Raw genomic sequence first — 22980 nt, forward strand, 5'->3', positions numbered from 1 at the left:
GTGCTAGAAACTACAAATAACACCCCACTCTATATTAACACTTTTTTTCTATTTTAACTAAATATTTGTCACACATCATAGCCACATGTTTCGCAGTTTAAGGCATGACAAAAAATAAATAAATAACAAGAATGATATTTTCCTTTTCATAATGTCAGAATCTTGTTTACATGCCTGTGTGTGCATGTATGTATGCATATATGTGTATTTGCATGAATGCACACCTCTGTGTGTGTGAGTGTGTGTGTGAGTGTGTGTATGTGTGAATGTGTGTATGAGTGTGTGTGAGTGTGTGTGTGTGAGTATGTGTATGTGAATGAGTGAGTGTGTGTATGAGTGTGAGAGAGTGTGTGTGAGTGTGCATGTGGTGCTGAGAATAGAACTCAAGGGCCTTGCCCGTGCTAGGCAAGCACTGTACACTTAATTGTATTGGAGCCTTAAAGATTCACTCTCACCATAGACCTTGCAAGGTCACTACGTGATTCTTGTTCTTTTCCTCACAAGGAAGCACTTCATAGCTTCTCTGTGGCAAATCTACACTGCATGCATCAATGCTCTTACACTTCGGGGCCAATAGTAAATAAAATAAGTGTTATTTAAACACCAACCCTGTCTTCGGTGTCATTCTGAAGACGGACAATGGCTACTAGGTGACTGACAAGCAGAATGGATGGATGATCCAGTGACTCATGTTCCAGGCAAGATGGGACAGAAGAGTGTGAGCTTTCCCTACACTGCTCAGAACAGCACACGATTACAAACAGAAATTGCTCATCTCTGGAATTTACTGCTTTGTAGCTAGAGTTTTTCTGCCTGGCCCACAGTCAGGACAAATCTCTCTCACCCGCCAGTCCCACAGCCGCTCAGACCCGACCAAGTAAACACAGAGACTTATATTGCTTACAAACTGTATGGCCATGGCAGGCTTCTTGCTAACTGTTCTTACAGCTTAAATTAATCCATTTCTATAAATCTATACTTTGCCACATGGCTCGTGGCTTACCGGCATCTTCACATGCTGTTTCTCATCATGGCAGCTGACAGTGTCTCTCTGACTCAGCCTTCCACTTCCCAGCTTTACTCTCCTCCTTGTCCCGCCTATACTTCCTGCCTAGCCAATGGCCAATCAGTGTTTTATTTATTGACCAATCAGCAACACATTTGCCATACAGAACATCCCACAGCATACTGCTTAATATTTTTAGGCCATTATTGACCAGGTCTGTAGAGTAACAGAGAATGTAAAACTAAAACTGAGGCCTCTGCTATTTCTGAGCCTGAGATTGTAGTAGGAGACCAAGCCAGAGAGTGATGTTGTTACTGCATACTTCATAGTTTTAGGGGAGCTTCACATACTGTCTATACTACACACTGTATATACACTATAGGCTCTATAGGATGAAGAGACACACCACCCTATATAAAGCCAGGACTCAAGTAGACCCTTAGAAAAAGGTGAATGAACTACAAGAAAGCCCACTCCACAGTTGCAGACAACAAAGAAAATTAGAGCATTAAAATCAACAGAAACAATACAACTTCCTTTGAGATTTAGATTACAAATTAGAATATCCATATTGCCCAACCCCAAAAAAGTGCAAAGAGAATTTTAAACAAAGTCTTTCAGCAGATGTCTTAGGGTTTCTATTGCTGTGAATAGTTGCCATGATGGCAACTCTAAAGGAAAGCATTTAATTGGGGCTGGCTTACAGTTCAGAAGTTTAGTCCATTGTCATCATGGTGAGAAGCATGGCAGCATGCAGGCAGACATGGTGCTGGAGAGGTAGCTGATTGGCAGGCAACAGGAAGCACTTGAGAGCTCAAAGGTCACCCCCAGTGACGTTCTACCTCCAACAAAGCCACACCTCCTAATAGTGCCACTCCCTATGAGCCTATGGGGGCCATTTTTATTCAAACCACCACAACAAATAAGTTTACAATAAAATTACATAAAGTAAAAGGAAACCACTAAGAACGAGCAGAAATAAAGAATGTGATAGACAGATTCCAGGTGTTAGTGCTATTGAGTTCAAAACACAGTGTGAAGGGTTCTTATTTTAATATTTTAAGATTTATTTTTATGTGTCTGAGTGTTTTACCTGTATGTATGTATGTGTGTGTATGTATGTATGTGTGTATGTATGTATGTGTGTATGTATGTATGTATGTGCTCAAGGAGACCAGAAGAGGGCATTAGAGCTCCTGGAACAGGAGTTATGGATGGTTGTGTTCCTCCATGTGGGTGCTGAGAACCAGATCAAGGTCCTCTGCCAGAATAGTAAGTGCTCATTAGCCATCTCTCCAGCTCTAAATGTGGGGTTTTCAAAAAATATGCTTTTCAGTGTTCCAAATACTTAGTTTAAGATTAAAAAAAAACAAATACAAATTTAAAAAGTAGATCTAAAAATAAAATTAACGTTTAAAAAGTCAGTGGACTGATTAAACCACTGGTAGACAAGGGCAAATCGCAGCTAAGAAACAAATACATCTGAAAACGTTTCACAAAAGACAACAGAAAAGATTAAAAAGACAGTATGAAAGAGAGAGCATAGAAGCAAGAGACAGTGAGGAGTGTCCAAGGGCTTCTGGATGTTATTCCAGAGGCGGCGTTTTCCAGACGAGAGAATGCCGAGAATTTCCAAAATTGGCATACAATTCCAACCCTTTCCTCAGGAATTCCAGTAAATTCCAAGCGAGGTAAACTTAAAGAAGAGCTAGAAGTAATCCAGCGCAGACCTGACAGAGCCCTTCAAAGGCTTGGGAATTAGACTAGCCAAAGGCTCCCAGCAGAGGAGGAGACATCAGCGGACAGGCAAATGAAGTCTTCAAAGCGCTGAGAGAAAAGGATTTCCAACCTTAGAGTCTGTATTCAGAGAGCCTAACTTCCAAGACAATGGATAAAAGGTTTTCTCTTCCTTCTTTTTCTTTCTCTCTTTCCTTTTCTTTCTTTCTTCCTTTCTTTTTCTCTCTTTCTTCTCTTTTTTTTTTTTTTGTTGTTGTTGTTTGTTTTGAGACAGGATTGTATGTAGCCCAGGCTGGCCCCAAATGTTCTGTGGAACTAGGGTGACCTTGAACTTCTGATCCTCCTGCTTCAGCCTCCAGAGCGCTGAGATTACAAGCTTGGGTCACCATGCCTAGTTTATGTGGTGCTGGGAATAGAACCCAGAGCTCTGTGCCAGCTAGGTAGGCATTCTACCAACTGAGGTATCTCTCCAACCCTTAAGAGGATAGACCTTAACCAGGAAAATTATTCCCGAGGAACATTTGGGATTTAAAAAAAAAAAAGCAACAAAAGATCAATGAAGAGTGAACAACTTTACATAATGTCTGACTGTGTAGGTCACTAAGGATGCCATAAAGACACACTTTGCTTTACAAACACGAAAACATGGCAAAACTCCACTCCAAAATGCCTTGTATTCTTTATCCACTCTCCTGTTGAAGGGCATCTAGGTGGTTTCCAGGTTCTAAATGAATGGAACTAGAAAATATCATCCTGAGTGAGGTTACCCAGACTCAGAAAGACAAACATGGTATGTACTCACTCATAAGTGGATACTAGATGTAAAGCAAAGGATAACCAGACTACAACCCACAGCTCCAGAGAAGCTAGCTAACAAGGAGGACCCTAAGAGGAACGCATGGATCGCCCTGGGAAGGGGAAATAGATGAGATCTCCATGAGTAAACTGGGGGTGAGGGTGGGCAATGGAGGGTAGTGGGGGGAGTGAGAACATAATGGAATGGAATAATCTAGCTGGAACAGGGATGGAGTAGGAGATAAATGAAAGAGGTATCTTGAGAGAGGGAGACATCATGGGGATTGGGAGAAACCCGGTGCTAGGGAAATTCCTAGGAATCCACAAGGATGACCCCAGCTTAGACTACTAGCAATAGTGGAGAGGGTGCCTGAACTGGCTTACCCCAGTAATCAGATCGGTGAATACCCTAACTGTCATCATAGAGCCTTTCTCCAATAACTGATGGCAACAGATGCAGAGATCCACAGCCAAGCACGAGGCCGAGCTCCAGGAGTCCAGTCAAAGAGAGGGAAGAGGAATTATATGAGCAAGGGGGTCACGATCATGATGAGGAAACGTACAGAGACAACCAAACCAAACTAGTGGGGACTCATGAAATTTAGACCAACACCTGTGGAGCCTCCACAAGACTGGACTAGACCTTCTGCATAGCTGAAACAGTTGGGTAGCTTGGTCTGCTTAAGGCCCCCCCTGGCAGTAGGATCAGGATCCATCCCTGGTGCGTGAGCTGACTTTTTGGAGCCCACTACCTATGGTGGAACACCTTGCTCAGCCTTGATGCAGGGGTATGGGCTCGGACCTGCCTCAACTGAATGTACCAGTCTCTGCTGACTCCCCAAGGGAGGCCTTACCTTGTCAGAGGAGGGAATGAGGGGTGGGCTGGTAGGGGGAAGGTTGGGGAGCGGGAAGAGGGAAGAGAGGGGGATTTATGGTTGGTATGTAAAATGAATAAAAAATTTCTTAATAAAAAAATTCCTTGTATTCAATCTCAAACAAACAAAAGTAAAAGGCAGAATACAACTTTCACCAATCCACCTTTCCCCCACCAAACGTCTCTCCTTGAACCTTCCAGCCTGGGCTTCTTCTACAAGCTAAAAGCCACCACACCTAAATAACGAAGTCAGCTAACCCTTGTCTAAAGATGGAAGGAATTCCCCGTGTCAATAGCCATAAGGATCAGTCCGAAGATTTCTGGTGACCTGAGTGCGGGCCTCCCAGGGGACGGCTGGAGCTGGAAATGAGATTATAGAAAGGCATGAGTCAGAGGTGAGGTGGGGTGGGTGCGAGAGGACAAGGACAAAAAAGCAGAAAAGAACTCTGTGTGTGTGGTGCTGACAGGACAGTCTCAAGAACTTCCTATCAGCTAAACGCTAAAAATACTCTAAGGCAGAAAAGTGCCTGCGTTTGCCGAGAGCCAGTAAAACCCCACTTCAAGCTCAGAAGTAGCACATCCCAGAGCAAATCAGGACCCATCAAAGGGAATGACAGCATGCCATGGTAATTCTAATGATCTGGGCCTTCCTTTCCAGGGCAGTTTTACAAGTTTTGTTTTGTTTAAGGTTTTATACGCTGAGCATTAACTCTCCACATAGATTATTATTTAATCCTCACATGAAGCCCATGAGGGAATTATTATTATTGTCTCAAGAAAAATCGACATTTAAAGAAGTTAAGTATAGTCATTTGCCCAGGGCCACGGAACTGGCAAGAGGTCAAGTCGGGACGTGGACTCCCGTAGGTTTCACTTGGAAGCCAGGGCTCTCGGTCAGAGCACTGCACTGAACTGCCTTTCTTCAGCTTTTCTACTGTAGGACCCAGTTTCAAACTTCCTCGTTCTCTCTGCACCACATGGGCCCCAGGATTATTCAACAGAGGGCAGCAGGCTTGGCAGCAGGTGCTCACACCACCAAGTCATCCTGCCAGCCCTTGAAACAGTTTCTGTGTCTTTAGCCCAAGCTGGCCTTGAACTCACAAGGATCCTCTTGCCTCAGCCTCCTGAATGCTGGGATTGCAGACAGGAGCCACTACACAGGCTAAAATTTTAGACATAAACCATAACACAATAGAAAAGTCATTTTGTGTGTGTGTGTGTGTGTGTGTGTGTGTGTGTGTGTGTGTGTGTGTGTGTGTATTTATACACACATATACACAGGTCACAATTTATATTCCCAATTTATATCTTTAATAACTTGTTAAAAATACAAACTTAGGGGCTGGAGAGAGAGCTCAGTCAGTAAAGTACTTGACATTAAACCTGAAGGCCTGGGTTCAGTCCCCAGAACCCACGTGGAAGTTGAGCATGGAGGTGTGGTATTTGTAATCCCAGGGCTGGGAAGCAGGTACAGGTAAGTACCTGGGGCTCACTGGACAGCCAGACTAGCCTGTTACATGAGCTCCAGGCCAGTGAGAAGCCATGTCTCAAAAAACAAAGTGGAGGGGTTGGAGAGATGGCTCTTGCAGAGGACCTGGGTTCGATTCCCAGCACCTACATGGAGGCTTACAACCACCTGTAACTCTAGTTCTAGGGGACCTGACACCTAATTCTGTCACCCTTGGGCTCCTGTATACACAGGGTGCACATAAACTCACAGGCATGCTTATACACATACAAATAATAAAGTGTTATTCTAAAATAACATGGAGAACTCCTGAGGAATTGATATCTGAGGTTGATCTCTGACCTCCACAGGCATGCATATCCACATGTACACTGTAAACACACATAAACACACACAGACACATACATAAACACACATACAAACACAAACATAATTACATACATAAACACACACACATACACTCATATAAATACACACATAAATACACACACAAACACATACATAAATACATACATAAACATACACACAAACACATACATAAATACATACATAAACACATACATAAATACATACATAAACACACACACACAAACAAACACATACATAAATACATACATAAACACATACATAAATACATACATAAACACACACACACAAACACACACATACACTCACATAAATACACACACAAACACATACATAAATACATACATAAACACACACACAAACATACATAAACACACACAAACACATACATAAATACATACACAAACACAAACACATACACAAACACACACACACTCACATAAAGTTTATATTTATTACTTAATCTAATCCAAGCAATCATTTGTGGGGCAAGTACTGTCTCCTACGATGTAGGGCACCCCTGTCTGAGACCACTCTGTGTCTCCCTTATCTGCATCGTCTGGTATTTAGGACTCAGGGGGTCTCAAAAAATGGTTGTTGAATGACGGTCTATGACTCTAGGTAGCGTAGAAACACTTTGATCCTTTTGGATGAAGACTGGTGAGAGATATTTAATAGATGTTAGAATATGAAGGGAAGGGAAGGACTTAAAAAATAAATTTTCCAAGCATAGTCCAAAACAGACTGATCATGTCAGGAAAAAATGGATTCTGTTCAGTCACCATCTACATAGCTAGCTCACCTCTCAGAAGTGATATTAAAAAAAAAAAAAACTATCATCAGGTAACACATAATCCCTTATGTTTCAGAATCTGCTCATTTCAAAGGCGGAAATATCCCCCGTTAGCAAATGTCTAGGAAAGAATCTGGGTTAATTCTGTGACACCTGCATTGTCATTGCTCTGGACACCTACAAGAGACACAAGTGACCTTCAGAGTTTGGATACTGGGAGAGTGCAGAAAAAAAAAAAATAGCAAGTAATGAGAGGCCTGTGTTGGTTTGTTTGAAATAAGGCCTCACTTACCGTGTGTAATTCTGTCTGTCTGAGAATTTACTTAGAAGCCCAGGCTAGTCTAGAACTTGTGGCAATCCTCCTGCCTCTGCCTTCCTAGTGCTGGGATTATAGGCATACACTAGCACACCTCCAAGAAGTGCTGAGTTTTGAGTATTTATGACCTTAAATGAACGGCTAACACACAGCTTGTCATTTAATCATAAATTTATATAATTTGATTTTTAGTAATAGTAATGTCCAGCAGCCAAGTGGCAACATTACTGAAAATTTAACAACCAACTCCCACAAATCAGCTGCATTACAACTTTGTCATCTGAAACCTTATCTTTCTCATCTGTGAAAATTTAGACGTTCTCCTAAAGACTAAACTACTAGGGGACATATAGCCCTGTGTCGCTGATGAAACCCATTTTTTTTTTCCGTTTTTCGAGACAGGGTTTCTCTGTGCAGCTTTGCGCCTTTTCCTGGAACTCACTTGGTAGCCCAGGCTGGCCTTGAACTCACAGAGATCCACCTGGCTCTGCCTCCCGAGTGCTGGGATTAAAGGCGTGCGCCACCACCGCCCGGCCTGAAACCCATTTTTAAGGTTTCATTAAGTAACACTGTTAACAAAAACGACGTTCTTTGTTGAACGCTTTCTTGAGTGAACGTAAGTGTGAATGAACACCGGTGCACACTGTGCCCATCCAGGGCCTGGCACTGTGAATTTGTCACAGTAGTCACACTCTTGATGGTTTTCACTCAACGGTCTTACTGGCTAACACTCAGTCACACATTCTGTCAATGTTCAGCCCGGCGGCCACCAGGAGCGGAACACCCTAGCCTAGTTGGCCTCTCTCAAAGGGACTCACACACCCTGTCATTATGAGTGAGCTTTGCGCCCTTCAAAGGTACAAAGGTGAGCTTTTTCCCAGTGTGGGAGATGGGGGAAAATTGTAAATATAAGATGCTATGTGCTCTGGGATTTCCATTTGCAAGGGACACAATTAACATAAAACTTTATTGTTTGTCTGAAATTCTACTTTTTTTGTGTGTGTGATAGAGATTGAGCCCAGAGCTATGAAAACACTCCACCACTGCCCTACACCTTCAGCCTTGAAATTCAAATATAACTGGGTGTTCCATAATCTCTCATCCTCCTAGGTTCCCCTGACCCAATCTCCCTGGACTACCAGCTTTAAACCCAGGACAGTGCTTTGTGACAATAATAACCTTTGTCTACCTATAGACACCATTCAACCAGCAGGAAGAAGAGCCTTCCCCTCCTCAGGGACAAAGGCCTGTGCCCACTTCTAGCCTATGAGAGGTGTGTCCCTAAAAACTGGTCACAGCAACTGGTTCATTGGGAACCCAAGGTCCCCCATGAGGTCAGTGATGGTCCTAAGTGCTTGGGGACAGTGCAACAGCATGGAAGGTCCAGGGGACGTCCCTCATTTACTGACAGCCATTCCAAGAGTTAGCCTAGGCTATAACTAGGCTGGAAAAGTCGAGCCACTTTCCTGTGGACCTCTTGTGTGCTTTGTTGAGGCATTTCTCTCTACGTAACAGTTCATCTCATCCTTCCAAACCCCTCTGAAATTCTCTCGGAACAAAAATGACCTATCTTCAGCTGCACACAAAGGCACATAAATACCGCTCAAATGAGCTCAAGTCCCAGTTAACTGGAAAAGACTTCCCCAACCACCTCTCCCCGAAGCGGAAGGTGAGACATTGCATGGAAGTGCTGGAGTGTTGCGAGCTGTCCCCTTGTCTTGGGAACCATCTATTTGGATGGCCCATTTGACATCCCCATGAAAGGTGAGGTTGATGCTGCCCGAGGAAATTGCCTATGATTAGGGGAAAGGGTGGGAGTGTCTGTTTGGAGCACCTCACACACAGTAATAGCTGTCATGAAAATGACCCCAATTTTGCTCTTCTGGCTGGGAATGAGGCAGGAATTTAACATCCTAACCTTTGAAGGAGTGTCTTTGGTGCTTGCTCTGGATGTAGGGAATGTCTAAATTCCTGAGAGGTGGCATCATGTCACAGAAACTAGAAAGAAAGCATGTCTTAGAATCCTGATTTTTTAAATTTTCTTGATAATGATGTTAGTAGATAGTGGAAAAACTGAAAACATCTGAATGTCCATATTAGAAGACATCCACATTTAAATAAATAAGGTGCCGTGGAGAGAACCCTCTGGTGCCGTTAAACATGACATTGAAGACTAGTTAACGATGCGGGTTTTTTTTTTATATAATTAGGTGGAAATTCATAAAACTTGTAGAATTTCCATAAAATGTGGACATGGTGATCTCTGAATGGTAGAACAACCACTGATAATTTTTTTTCTTTTTGCAAATGTTCTTCTGTTTTTAAAAGAACCATGCAGATGAATTGCACTGGAAAAAGAAGTTATTCTATATGTATTTTTAAGTTTTTAGACATCTCTTGGCTATAGGAGCCTATGCTTGTATTTATAATTCAGGTAAAACACAGCAGGAATTCAGACCATCACCTACATAACAGAAACATCATTATCAACTGGAAATGTACAAAACTCCAGAGATGATCCTGGAGCCAGCTGGGGCATCTGTGAGCTACAGAGTTCAGCTCATAATGAGGCATAGTGGCATACACATTTAATTCCAGCAGAGGCAGGTGAGTCTGAGGCCAGCTGGATTCATAAATCAAGTTCAAGGTCAGCCAAGGCTGCATAGTGAGACCCTGTGCTGGCTAGTTTTTAATGTCAACCCGACACAGGCTAGAGTCATTTGGGAAAAACAACCCACAACTGAGAAAATGCCCCCACCACATTGGCCTATAGACAAGCCCGTGGGATGTTTTCTTGATTAGTGATTGATATGGGTGGGCCCATCCCACAGGGCCACACCTGGGTAGGTGGTTCTGGATGACATAAGAAAGCAGGCTGAACAAGCTGTGGGGAGCAGGCCGGTAAGGAACATTGCCTGCCCCATGGCCTCTGCATCAGTTCCTGCCTCTAGGTTCCTGTCTTCAGTGCCTGCACTGACTTCCTTTGATAATGGACTATGACAAGGAAATGTAAGATGCAATAAACCCCTTTCCTCTTCAAGTTGCTTTTGGTCATGATGTTTCTTTTCTTTTTTTTTTTTTTTTTTTTTTTTTTTTTTTGAGACAGGATCTCTCTATGTAGCCCCAACTGTCCTGTAGACCAGACAGGCCTTAATCTCACAGACGTTCACCTGCCTCTGCCTCCTGTGTGCAGGGATCAAAGGCATGCACCACCACGCCTGGCCTGGTCATGATGTTTCATCACAGCCATAGAAAACACTAAGACAAACCCTGTCTCAGATAGATTGATAGATAGATAGATTGATAGATAGATAGATAGATAGATAGATAGATAGATAACAGTTGCTACACTAGAATGCTTCCTTTTTCTGTGCCAAGCATCAGGTCAGTGTTTCACACAAATTATCTCATTTAATCTTTTAACAGCCCCTATATCAGGTGTTCTGGGTTTTCTTTTTTCCCTACTTTAATGGTCAGAAAAGAAACAATGCTAACGCAAGAAGGATCATACCCTTTGTTGAATCACGAAGGGAGAAAATAGTTAACCCAGGTTTACAGCCACATGCCCCAGAACTAATGCGAGCAATGAAATGGTGTTGAGCTGGCGGCGGCGCACGCCTTTAATCCCAGCCCTAGGGAGCCAGAGGCAGGCAGATCTCTGTGAGTCTGAGGCAAGCCTGGTCTACATAATGATTTCTGGGCCAGTCAAGGTTATATAGTGAGACCTTGTCTTAAAAATAAAATAAAACAAAACAAACAAAAACACAGCCCTCTTGTGTCCAGTCAACCAGTTGGTTATGTGTAGGAAAGTCAGCGGGCTAATTGAATTAACCACATTAAGTTTTTAAAATGTCATGACAGTTGCTTAACTTACACTTCTCCTCTCTGCTCCCTCCCATTCCAAGGAGGGGACAAGACAAGGTTGGGTACATAATAAATGCAGATAACTACAACAGAGTGGGAACCCAGGCCCACAACCGGGTGCCTGTCTACGTGACAAGCAATCTTTTGATGTTTGGGTTAAGGTTGCTTTACCCGCTCCCCACTGAACTCATTCTCTGACTTGTTGAATCAAATCAAGCCTGTTCAGATAGCTTGTCCTTGAAAAACAGGACAAAAACAGAAACATGCTGGCCCAAGTTTGCTAGGGCTTGCAAACTCCCTTCCTCGGCCCCCAAAGGCAGTGCAGCCTTGGTCCCCAAAACTGAAGGTATGTATGTCCAAGACTATCAAGTAGGTTACTTGTAAGAGGCTGAAGTGGTGAGCCAATCCCAGTACAGATCTTACTAGTAACTCAACGTGAGGCAGGAGGCAAAGGCATGAGGAAGCGAGAGCCTGCCCCGCCCAGGCAGAGTGTGTGCTCAGGAGTGTAGCTTAAAGGCTACGTTCCATAATTCTCATTCACTTACTAAAGCTGTGAAGCCAGGATGTGTGTTTAAAGGCTCTCTAATTCAAAGACCTGTTATCTTTACTTGCCCTCATTTCCTGTCATTGGTGAGAATGGGGCTGCTTCTGTTCCCCCTAATAGCCATATAGTATAATCCTTGCTGGGAACGACCGCTGTGTATTCCTTCTTTTGTGTCAGGCTACAATCTTGGGAAGTAATGTGTTTTGAAAAGAGTCGTTTACAGCCTGCTGTTTGACCTGAAGAAGCCAGGCGCTCACCCTTTTCTGGCCTCTCACACACACTGTATTTCCTTCCTGGGTTTTCTGAAGGGTTAATGCAGCACAGGACACAAGTGTGTTTCCAAACCAGGTGTTTGAGGCTAAAGACAGTCACACAAATATTTGGCTCGCTTTTTCCTTTTTAATCTGGAATGTAGCAGCCTGAGCGACCAGGACTTGGTAAGGGTGGCTTAGATCCTTGCCAAAGGTTTTCTTCCCAGTAGTTTAACGCTCCCCAGAGAGGCAATAAAAATCCCTCCTGTGCATTTACCAACACTCTTAGGATAGAGTTGGTGCTACACACGGGGACTGATCGGCTCTCCAGGTGACCAGAGATAAGGCTGAGGCTAGGGCCACCTGAGCAGGCCTCAAGAAGCACTGGCTACAGGGGAGGAACATCTGCCCTGAGAAGAGCAGTTCACAAAGCCAGCCACGCAGTGCTGTGGGTCTCTCACACACAATGCAGGAATGCAAGCCAGACATGTAGCGTTTCTATATGCATGCTGATAACAGAGTCAATAAAAACAGCTCGTTTATTGAATATTGCCATGTTCTAGCACAACAGATAAAATCTCATCTTATCTCAGGAATCCAGTTATAAACCCAAGAGTAGCAATCCTCCTCCTCCAGCCAGGTCACCAGGCTTGAACTCCTACAGGGTCATAAAGGCAGGTAAGAATTTTCCTCAGGCAGTGACCATTGGGCTTTCTTTTACAACCCAAAAAGGGTGTGGTTAAAGGAGGAGGTCAATTGAGAGCTAATGATCAGTTAGTATATCAAAAAGGGAAATTTATGTGCTCAGTCTACATTCCTAGAAGTGGTTCGGTAAGAAGTTAGGAGTCGGGCTGGAGGGATAGCTCAGCCGTTAAAGGCTAGGCTCACAACCAAAAATATAAGAAGTTAGGAGTCTATAATGTCAGTAAGGCTGTATAAGAAAAGAGGGTCTTGCCAGGTGGTGGTGGTGCACGCCTTTAATCCCAGCACTTGGGAGGCAGAGCCAGGCGCATCTGTGAATTCGAGGCCAGCCTGGGCTACAAAGTGAGTTCCAGGATAGGCTCCAAAGCTACACAGAGAAACCCTGTCTTGAAAAACCAAAAAACAAAAAAAAAAGAAAGAAAGAAAGAAAGAAAGAAAGAAAGAAAGAAAGAAAGAAAGAAAGAAGAGGGTCTCAGCTAAAAATTGCACAGGAAATAAAACTATCCACCTGACCTAGAAGACAGGCATTGTTTCCATAAGGGTGTTACCTTAGTTTAGGAGATCTTTTGGCCTTGGATGCTTGATTGGTATTTTAGATAAATAGAGTTAGGAGTTCTTGGAAACACACAAGAACATCATTGGAGGAATCAGCTAATATATATACAAAAGCTAAAACATTACCAAGACTTGACCTTTCCAAGTAGAAGCTTTTGTCATAGCAGCTGGGTTCCACGGTTTTTTCCTGCGGCTTGCAGCCTGTGGTCACTGGTTTGATTCCCATACTCAGTAAAACCTCTAAACAAAACCTGAACGTGGGTGGAAAACAATGACGTAATAGATAATGACAAAATCTAATAGACAAAACAGTTGTGTTTGTTTTTAATGAAATTACTCAGCCAGGGATAGTGCTCTACATCTGTGATCCCAGAACTAAGGGGGCTGAGGCAGGCGGACCTTGAGTTCAAGGCCAACCTAGACTTTATAGCAAAACCCTGTCCAAAACGAAAAAGAAAAAATAGGAGGAGTTGAAGGAGGAGCAAGAGGAAGGGAGAGGGAGGGGAGGGGGGGAGGGGAAGGGGGAGGGGAAGGGGGACACGGAGATGAAGAAGGGGAGGAAGAGGTGGGAGGGGGAGGGGGGACACGGAGATGAAGAAGGGGGAGGAAGGGGGAGGGGAAGCAGGAAACAACAGCAGATGAAAATATGCTGTATTTCATCTTGCAACTGAACAAATGTGGAAAATGTGTTCTAATTCTTATGACAAACTAAACGGATTAAGGTTCAGGGTCTTTGGTACAATTTTCCTATCAATATCACATGACATTTGTATATGAACAAGTACAATAGCAATAGCTTTTACTTTACACTTTAAATATTTTAAATTTTTACTTGATTTTTAATTATGTGCATATGTGAGTGCAGGTGCCCTCAGGATCCAGACCCTAGGATCCCCTGGGACTGGAGTTATAGGTGGTTGTGAACCTCCTGATATGGGTGCTGGGAATAGAACCCAGGTCCTCTGCAAGAGCAACAAGTGCCCTTAACCACTGAGCCATCTCTCCAGCCCCCAACATTTTATTTTGTAATATGGTCACAAAAATAGTCACTCTCGCAAAAATATGAAAGGAGCTCACCCACTTCCTTAGGGCTCTCCTACTTGCTTTCAGATCATTTTCTCTTGGGGCATCCTGCCTGGTTTCTCTCACTCAGCTGTTAAATGGGCTCTTGAACTAGATCTACCTTTATTAACTAAAACGGTTTTGTCCTCAGCTGCAAGCTTTCTCCAACACCACACTTCAGAATGCTCCATGAAGTCTCCCACAGGTCACAAGAGTTCACTTTCTGTGTTGTTAGCGTGGGCAGATGCTCAGGTGGATGACAGAAATGCTCGGGCACACAGTGATTTTAGAAATTGCTGTTAGTCATTAGGAAATTCTGCCTGCCTATGCAAACTGCCAGTCACTGGGGTCAGAGCTCTACACACAGCCATACTGTACCCATGATACTGCTTGGTGACAGGCTTGTGGAACTGCTATTCTCTTCTCTTCTTCCTCCTTAGGCAGGGTGGGGTGTCTCATTCCATGCTACACTCCCCCTCTCCTAGGTCATCACTTCCTGTTCCATCATCAGCAATATGCATCGTGTTTTACGTGAGACCACTACTTTTTTTTCTTTCTTTCCTTTCTCGTTATCTTAGCTGGCTTTCAACTGTTGTGATGAGCACCATGACCAAAACAAATTGAGGAGGAAAAGGTTTATTTCCACTCACATCTGTCGTCCAGCATAAAGGGAAGACAGGGCAGGAAGTTGGAGGCAGGAACTGAAGCAGAGGTCGTGGAGAAATGTGGCTTGTAGGTTTGCTCAGCTTAATTTCACACACCCTCCAAAACTGTCTACCCAGTGGTGGCGCTATCTACCCACAGTGGGCTGGGCCCTTCCACATCAATCATTAATCAACAACAAAAAAATGCCTCAGAGACTTGCCCACAGGCCAATCAGATGGAAGCAATTCCTCAATGAAGAGTCCCTCTTCCCAGACGTGTCCAGGTTTACATCAAGTTGACAAACACCAACCAGCACACTCAGAAACTTCTGGAAATTCTTCCTCTGACCTGCCCTTGATTTCAGTTTCCCTCTGGGGTGCCACCAGCAACCTCACAGAGACTGAAGAGCATAGGACTTCTCCAAGGGCTCTCCTGTCTGCAGCCTGAAACAGAAAAGCACGTGTTCAAAAGTAAAGTTGGAGGAAGAAACATTATTATAAACCTGGGAAATAAAGGAAAGAGCCCAGAGGCCCACTCAGAAGGGATCCAGAACCCCCCTGCCCCTTTCTTAACCTTTAAGTAAGTAAATCTTTATTACATACCTGCACTCAGGATCAGTTGCCTGCAATTTATTTTCTAATATTTTTGTTGCTGCTCTGGGAAGGAAGAAATATTGTCCAGGTCCTTGGGAGTGACCTCCAGAGGGCATTGACACCCACAACACGAAGGCAGCCGTCCTACCTCTTGAACACACTGTTTCTTGGTCTGCTGCTCTGCTGTGCTCTGTTGAGTTGAGAAAGCCCTATGGTGACTGGTGTCTTGCTCATATCCACACTGGGGACTTCCCCTCGTCTGTGTGTGTGTGTGTGTGTGTGTGTGTGTCTGTCTGTCTGTCTGTCTGTCTGTGTCTGCGTGTGTATCTGTCTGTGTGTGTGTCTGTCTGTCTGTCTGTCCATCTGTGTGTCTGTGTGTATCTGTCTGTGTGTGTGTCTGTGTTTGTGTGTGTGTCTGTGTCTGTGTGTGTGTGTGTATCTGTGTGTCTGTGTGTGTGTGTGTGTGTGTGTGTGTGTGTGTGTGTGTCTGTGTGTGTCTGTGTGTGTCTGCATTGTTCCTGTAGGTGTGTCTGTTTGTATGTGTGCAGGTGTACCTGCATGGGCCTGTGTCCTTTCACTAGAGGATAACCTCTGGTATCATTCCTCAAGAGCTGTCTACCTGTTGCTGTTGTTCAGACAGGATCTCACTGTGTAGCCCTAGCTGGCCTGGAACTCACAGAAATCTGCCTGTCTTTGCCTCCCAAGTGCTAGGATTAAAGGTGTGCATGCTGAGCATACCTTGTTTTCTGAGACCAGGTCTTTCATTGGCCTGAGGCTTGCCAATAAGTGGCTGGGCTGTCGGGCCAGGCAACCCTGAGGATCTGTCTGCCTCTGCCTTCCCAGTGCTGGGATTACAAGTGTGTAGCACTGTGCCTGGCTTTTACAGAGAGACTGAGTGTAGAATTCATGTCCTTGGGTTTGTATGCTGTCTCAGTCAGGGCTCTCTACAGAAACAGAACTCTGAGACTTCAAAAGCCCATGTCCAGCCAGATTCATTCTCTCTCCGCCTTCAAATTACAGACCAGATATGAGCTCTTAGCCATTGCTCCTGCCTGCCTGCCGCCATGCCACCATCGTGATCACAGACCAACTCTCTGAAACTGTAATCCAGCACCCAATTCAGTGCTTTCTTTTAAAATTACGTTTATTCATTTTATTTTGTGGGTGTTTCCCTGCATATATGTATATACGTATATGTGTCACCTGTGGCTTGATGCCCTTGGAGGTCAGAGGAGGACATCAGGTTCCCCAGATCTGGAGTTACTGATGGTTGTGAACACCATGTGGGTGCTGAGAATTGAACCTGGGTCCTCTTCAAGAGCAACTAGTGCTCTAAACTGCTATCTCTCCAGCTCCCTAAATGCTTTATTTTCTAAGTTTCCTTGGTCATGGTGTTTTGTCATAGCAACAGAACAGTAACTAAGACACTCAGTGATTAGGAACACCTGCTGCTCTTCTGGAGTTTTCTGGTTTCAGTTCCCAACACCAACATAAAAGTATGCGTGCACACGCATGCACACACTTTTTCTTTTAATGACTGTATTACATAATCTATCTTGTAACTGTGCCATAATTATTTGCATATTCTGCCATTTCCAATTTAGACAATTCTAAAATAACTGTTTTTGTTTATTTATTTTTATTTCATGTGTGTTGGTGTTTTTGCCTGCATGTATTTCTGTATGAGGGTGTCGGATCCCCTAGAACTGGAGTTACAGATAGTTGTGAGTTGCCATGTGGGTGCTGGGACTTGAACCTGGGTCCTCTGGAAGAGCTACCAGTGCTCTTAACCACTAAGTCATCTCTTCAGTCCCTAAAATAACTATTTTTGTCAGAATTCTCTGTTTGAATATTTCTTTGAAATGAATTCTGTGGTGGTATTGTGTTCCCCAAAATATTGTGCACACTAATAAACTTATCTGGGGTCAGAGAACAGGACAGCCACAATATTAAACATAGAGGTTAGGCAGTGGAAGCACATGCCTTTAATCCTAGCATTACAGAGGCAGAGATCCCTCTGGATCTCTGTGAGTTCAAGGCCGCATTGGAAACAGCCAGGCATGGTGACTCACGCCTTTAATCCCAGGGAGTGATGGCAGAAAGCAGAAAGGTATATAAGGCATGAGGACCAGGAGCTAGAAGCATTTGGCTGGTTAAGTTTTCAGGCTTTCGAGCAGCACAATTCAGCTGAGATCCATTCGGATGAGGACTCAGAGGCTTCCAGTCTGAGGAAATGGGATCAGCTGAGGAATTGGCGAGGTAAAGTAGCTGTGGTTTGTTCTGCTTCTCTGATCTTCTAGCATTCACCCCAATACCTGGCCCAGGTTTGATTTAATTAATAAGACCATTTAAGATTCATGCTACAGAATTCCTAGAAAAGGGTCACTGGGTCTGGAAGGCTTACCCTTCCTAGAACTCTTACTGGTATCACAACTCCTTTGTAGAAGGATTCTACCGTTTACAATCCCACCTCAGCAGCAAAGCCCGAGGGACCACCTCCTTCAGAGCCGAACCCTGGAAGCACCGCCCCTTCAGCTTCCGCATGGAGACTGTGATGGGCTAGCTGTTTATCAGAGCATGCAACACAACTTTCTGCTGTTTCCTTTGTCACTGTGGCCAAGTGCTGCCCTAAATTTCCCCATTGTGTTTTTAGAGAGACTCCAAAACATCCCACTAAAGCAGGCCAGTATGCATAATGCATAATGACCCTCCGAAATGCACCTTGGCCACCAGTCATTAGCCAGCTCAGCCTCCGAGTGCAGCAGCCTTCTTCACAAACAAGTTCTACCTTCCCATCCTCTTACGTCCCTCGACAGCATGTGTGTCCCTTGAAGTACATGTCATCTGATTCATCGCCGTGACTCTAGCCCCAGGTTCTCTAACAGCAAACAGTAGGTGCTCAATAAGTATTTGTGGAATGAAGAACAAGTAAAAGAAACACACTTTGTCCCACCCATCAGAGAAGTTCCCTCTATAACTCTGGCCTGCCTCTCCTTCAGCCCCATAGGTCTGCAGAGACGGCTAAGCAGTAAGACCACCGGCTGCTCTTGCAAAGGACCTGGGTTCGATTCCCAAGACCCCCATGATGGCTCACAACCATTTGTACATCCAGTTCCAGTGAATCCAACATCCTCTTCCGGCCTCTGTGGACACCACACACACATGGTGCACAGACATACGTGCAGGCAAAAAAAGACATCAATACACACAAAATAAAAACATTGAAAACAAAACCAGCTTCATCTCATCTCCTGCTTTACTGCTGTGCATACACATAACCTGCACACAGACACACACACACACACACACACACACACACACACACACACACACACACACACACACACCACAATACTGGTACAGACACTTCAGACTCCTCCATGTGCCAAACCTTCCAAGAAGGGTTTCCCCTCTTTCTCTCCTAGGCCCAGTTAAGATGATCAGTGCTCCAGGGCCTAGCTCAGCATTGACACTTTCAGAAATCCCCTTGCCAATCCATCACTATAAAACTATTCTCCAGCTCCCTCTGCTCCCTCTGAACTTTCATTATTGCACCCGTACATTACCATGAACTTGAATTATCTGCCCACTTCCTTGACTGGCAAGCAGACTGTATCCTCAAATTCAAGAACTTCTCTGTGACTCTGAAATAATTCACTGTGTGTGACCTGGGGGTCGCACCCCAACCCTCTGCTTTTTGAAAGGCTTGTTCTAAGCTCTTAAAGGCTTGCAGAGTTACTACTCATCTGCTTTTAGATATGGAGCTGAGTGTAAATCTGTTCAGCCATGTCTTTGATGGTCCACAGTCACAGGCCCAGGCAAGTCAGAAGTCCACCCTCCTCCAACACTTTCATACAAACAAAAGTAATAGCAAAAATGTACATTCAACACCAAAAAACTAATGGTGTGGGACCGGGAGATGGACCATGGGGTCTGAGGAAGAAAGGAGACGTCTAGAATTTGTCTAAGAAAGCATATCATTTTTGCACTTATTTTGCAATGATAAAATAGTTAATAAAAATGTACATGAAGGACAGAAGCCCTAAGAAAGTCATTGCAGGACCTCAGGGGGCAGGTGAAGGGAACAGGGACACCCCAACTGGGAAGAGGGTCCTATCGAGGCCACCTGCTTCCCCATGCTCTCTGACCCCCCTTACCCTCCATCACTGGGTGAACAAGCAGACCTGGCCAGATTTACCAGTCAGGAAACTTAGTGAGTATTGGAGCTGACAACTCAATCTCCCTGACCCAAGAAAACGTTCCAGATAGTACCCGATAGGATGAAAAGTTGACACACTCATGAGTGACCCCCGCTGGGGACTTGCCATTCCAGCAGCTGGACTCTTCTTGGGGCCTCCCAGGACTCAGGTGTGAAATGGCTGTCCTCTGCAACACAGCTCCTTCCCCATGAAGATGCGTACAGATGGGAGTGCAGGCGATTTCCTGGTTGTAGCTTTTCCAGAGCCAGGTGGGGCTCCATTCGCAGCTCCCTGAGGGGTCCAGAACACACAGCCCTCCATCAGGGCAGCAGACCTAGGAACCACATGACAGTCCAAGCCACTTCTGGGTCCCCTCCTGAGTCCCACACCTTGCCGTGTATTGATTTTGCCCTCCTTTATGAACCTAGCTGCTACCTTTGGCTGGTGTGGCTCCTCCTAATTATGCACAAGGCAAAGGAAAGTAACAACTGTCACTGGACACTTGGCAATTCAACTTCACCACCCCGGATAACTGACAGCGCGGGTGTAAAACATCCCCACAACAATGCCGGCCCGGCGGCCATTACAGTGATTTACTCTGGACCACATGAAGTTCAGTGGCCGGGAAAGAAGGGAGAGCCTCAAACGGCTTTCACGAATGGTGTCGTAAATTCAGACCATTGCATCGAAGGTAATGCCACAGTGTGGGTAACCCAAAGTCAAGGGGCCGGCGTTTTGTTTCCCAGGGCAAAGGGACACTTACCGTCAATGATGAGAAAGTCCCGTGGAGCTGACCCAGGGATGGGTTCCCGGCACCTCTTCACCGGTGAGCTTTGTCCCAGCGCTCTGTAAATCACAGGGTATAAACCAGCTGGGCTGGGCGGTAGCATCAGTGGGGCCCTTTCTCCTTGAGGCCAAGCCCAGAAGGCCCCCTACTCCGTGACCTCACAGATGGGTCATCAGGGGTGTGAGACCAGCCCGCCTGCTCAGTCACCAGAAGGGACCTCTCCTAAGGTTAGAGAGAGGTGACCGAAGAGTCCCTAACTCCCTGGAAGAAATGGCCTCAACTGTCCATTTGAGTAGTAATGGGAGAAAATGCTACATGCTGATTCTGACCAGTCACTCACATTTATTGAGTTTGGGTTTTATGCCAGGAGCAGTACTACTGAAAAAAAGAAAGAAAGAACAAAGGTTTTGTTTTAGAACCTAAAAAACCAAAGGGAATAAAGGAGTCACTATGTTATACTTGAAATAATATGTCATATCCATCCACATTAGCTCCTAACCGTCAGAGGAAGCCCTGTCCTTAAGAGGAAGTAGTATCGTAACTCCATTTTACAGGAAATGGGCTGAGAAACAGCCAACAATCTCTTGGTTAGTTACACCTGAATGCACACTCTCTTTTATAACATGTTGCTACATTTAATTTATATTTTAAATTTAGAATTGGAGGTGGTGTGCTCACCCTTGGTGAGAAAGTATTTTTAAACATAAGAACCATTTTTTTTATCCAAACTTATGCATTTTTGGAAGAAAAATGTCTTTCTTTTATTTTATTGGATATAATAGTGAAACCTGATGGCCCAACCATCGTCTCAAACTTAGACATTTTCCCAAGTGGGGAAAATTAGGTGAATGTCTCACTGTATGAACCAAGGACCCTGAGGGTGACTGATTTCTCAGGATCCCTCCACCACTGCCCTAAATCTGGGGGTTTAACTAGAGTAGTACAGGGCAGCCTGCACCTGGACACCCAGCCTAGCATCACAAAGCAGAATGTCCAAGTGGCTAGGTCACTGGGGTCCTCCCACGTCCTCTGCCTCATTGTGTTTGTAAAGCTGTGTCACACTCTCCCAGGCAGTACCAAATCCCCAGGCTTTGGGTAGCGGAACCTCTGCCACCAGCCTCCCAGGAGGAAAACAGGTTTCATCCTGTTTGTATTGTATCAAATCGGGGTGCAGGCGGGGCAAGAGTATCACACCAGTCGTTGTTGCAAAAAGAATTTAAGGTAAAGAGTTGCTAGCTTGGAAAGGAACAGACAAAAAGAGAACCCAAGGACGCCAGGCAAGTAGCCACCAGAGGTACCAGCTATGAGCCGCACCACGGGTCCCCACCACGGGGACCCAAAAGGAATTATTAAGATATGGAAGGTTGGAAGAGGGCCCACAAAGACAAAGCTCAACGCACAGAGGACGTGGCTGCACAGTGCCCCTGGGCCAGATGGAGGCTGGTTTTATGGATGGTGGAAAAACCACAGCTGGATTCAACTTTGGCTGCCGGAGACGCTTCTGCTAGCGGAGCACACAGGGGTTGCCTCGTGATGGTGGTGCATGCAACAGCTACAAGCAGACAGGAAGGAGGAAGTCCCTCCCCTCTCTTCTACTCCAGCCTAGCTGCTTCCCTCTAGCCAGAGTTCCAGCCCTACAGCCCCAGGCCAGCAAAGAAAGGCCAGTTTTAAGGTTCCAGACACATTTGGGCTTCCACTTGACCCAACCACCTTCAGTGTGTTCAATAGTGACTCCTTGGAAGTGTCGTTGAGACACATGAAGATCGACTTAGGCTCAACAGAAAAGGGTTTTGGGCAAATTGGTGATGTCCACCACAGGCCCAGCCAAGGCACATGGTGACATGAGCGTCACATATTTGCCTTATTTTTTTTTTCCCCTGGGAGTGAGCCATTGTTGAGGATCGAAAGCGCCGATGGCTGAGCCAGACTCAAGACAATCACTACAGAACCCCTCCCCTTTGCCACCCTCACCGGCTCTCACCTCCACGGCATAATTAAGTGGTTACATACAGAATCTGAGTGTCAGATTTAGACCCTTAGCACACTGGTTACCAAAGGAATGTGGATTGGCATGCAGACAGAAGTGGGGTGAGGGTGCACTCCCTGGCTACTGTGTGCACAGTACTAGTCCTCATTGGGCCACAGAAAGACCAGAGTGGCGCCTGGAGGCAAGATCTCAGACAGCAAGCAGCACAGGCCAAGCATCCCACGGGGCCTCAGCCTAGGGAACAGTCAAAAAGTCAGCAAGGCTTCTGAGTCAGGTGAGTTCTTGGCATCTCAGTCCACGGGTTAGCAAGTCAGAAAAAGAAAACAGCACGTCCTGTGCACTCCATCTTCCTGTCTATTTGCTGGTAAACTGCGAGTCGTCTTTTGTCCGGAGGTTCCAGGAGGCTTCCGTGGTGAGCCAGGGCCGGCTTGTCTAG

This window comes from Peromyscus californicus, unplaced genomic scaffold, assembly GCF_007827085.1.
Source record: "Peromyscus californicus insignis strain IS unplaced genomic scaffold, ASM782708v3 Scaffold_4__1_contigs__length_199733344, whole genome shotgun sequence".
Lineage (NCBI taxonomy): Eukaryota > Metazoa > Chordata > Mammalia > Rodentia > Cricetidae > Peromyscus > Peromyscus californicus.